Raw genomic sequence first — 2,167 nt, forward strand, 5'->3', positions numbered from 1 at the left:
GACCACAAGAGTCTGAAGTATATCTTTACCCAGCCGGATTTAAATTTAAGGCAAAGAAGATGGTTGGAGTTGGTCAAGGACTATAATTTGGAAATTCAGTATCACCCCGGAAAGGCGAATGTGGTAGCCGACGCCTTAAGCCGGAGATCCTATGGACCCAAGGATGACAATCTGCGCGTAGAAATGGCACGATTAAACGTGCACATTGTTCCGCGAGGTTCCAGCCATGTGCTGAACGTCCAACCAACATTAGAGGATAAAATTAGAGAAGCTCAAAACTCGGATCAAGAGCTAGTAAAGATCTGCAAGCAAACTGGAGAAAACAAAGCACCAGGTTTTAGAGTGGACGATAAGGGGACGTTGTGGTACGAGAATAGGATTTGCGTACCCCAGAATGGAGACTACCGGCAAGTAATCATGGACGAAGCCCATAACTCAGCCTACTCCATCCCATCCAGGATCCACCAGGATGTATATGGACATAAAGCAAAAATATTGGTGGAATGGAATGAAGGCGGATATTGCAAGATTCGTGGCTCATTGTGACACTTGTCAAAGGATAAAGGCCGAGCATCAAAAGCCCGCAGGATTATTGCAACCCTTGCCTATTCCGGTGTGGAAGTGGGGATGAGATAGGGATGGACTTTGTAGTGGGACACCCCGAACACAAAAGGGACACGATTTCCATATGGGTAATTGTGGATCGACTCACTAAATCAGCACATTTCATACCGTAAGGACCACTTATGGCGGAGAAAAGCTGGCAAAACTTTACGTGGAAAATATAGTGAAATTACATGGAGCCCAGCAGAATCGTCTCGGATAGAGGGACCCAATTTACATCTAGGTTTTGGAAAAGCCTACATAAAGCCATGGGCACTAAGTTAGATTTTAGCTCCGCATACCACCCACAGACGGATGGTCAAACCGAGAGGGTGAATCAGATCATGGAAGATATGCTGAGAGCATGTGTCCTGACCTATGGAAATGATTGGGACAGAGTCTGCCCTATGCGGAGTTCTCGTACAACAATAGTTACCAAGCCAGCCTGGGCATGTCGCCATTCGAAGCCCTCTATGGAAGAAAGTGCAAAACTCCCTTGATGTGGTCGGAAGTTGGAGAACGTGCACTAGTGGGACCCGCACTATAAAAGAGGCAGAAGAAAAGGTAGCGAGATCCGCGAGAAAATTGAAAGCAGCTCAGTCCCGACAGAAGAGCTACGCGGACAAGAAAAGGCGAGAAATAAGTTTCAAGGGGATTTCGCCTATCTCAAAGTCTCACCTATTCGAGGAACGCGAAGGTTTCAAGTGCAAGGAAAATTGGCCCCTCGATACATTGGACCGTACCGGGTTCTGAAGAGGTCGGAGCAGTGGCATACCGACTGGAGTTACCGGAAGAAATGGGATATACATCCAGTATTTCATGTCTCGCAGTTAAGGAGGTGTCTAAGAGTACCCGAGGGAGAACATGTGCCTGCGGAAACGATCGATCTACAGCCGGATCTGCGATACCAGGAATACCGGTCAAAATCCTGGACACTGTCACCAGGAGACAAGAAACTCCGAAGTACGGATATGCAGGGTTCAGTGGAGTAGACATGGGGTAGAAGAAGCGACGTGGGAACGCGAAGAGGCACTAAAGAAGGAGTTTCCCCATCTATTTAGGGGCCAGCCGAATCTCGAGGACGAGATTCATTTAAGTGGGGTAGGTTTGTGACGCCCTAAAAATTTACCAAGTCAAATCATGCGTTAGAAGGTTTCGATTAAAAACCACTCGTCGTCAAACCCTAGCCCTAACCCCTGAACGTATCGTTTCCCATCCCGCGCCGCCCGGAGGCCTGCCGTCCGCGCGCGGTCACCGCCGTGAATAGCGCCGGCGCAAGTCACTTCCCGCGCAGAGCGCGGATTCCGCGCGCGCGTGGCCGACCGGCCGCGGTCGCCGCCGCGACCGGCGCCGGCACGCGCCTCCTCTCTTTTCTCTTTCTCTCTCCTTTTCTTCCCTCTCCCATTTCTTCTCTTTTTTTCCTTTTCCTTTTTTCCTTTCTTCTTTCTTCTCCTCTTCTTCCTTCTCTCTTTCTTTCCTGGCTTTCCTACCCCGAGGCCGCACGCCTCCTCCCCCTGGCCGAGCACCACGGCCCTCCCCCCCCACGCGCAAGCGCACGCCCGAA

The sequence above is a fragment of the Panicum hallii genome, chromosome 4, assembly GCF_002211085.1.
Source record: "Panicum hallii strain FIL2 chromosome 4, PHallii_v3.1, whole genome shotgun sequence".
NCBI classification, from domain to species: domain Eukaryota; kingdom Viridiplantae; phylum Streptophyta; class Magnoliopsida; order Poales; family Poaceae; genus Panicum; species Panicum hallii.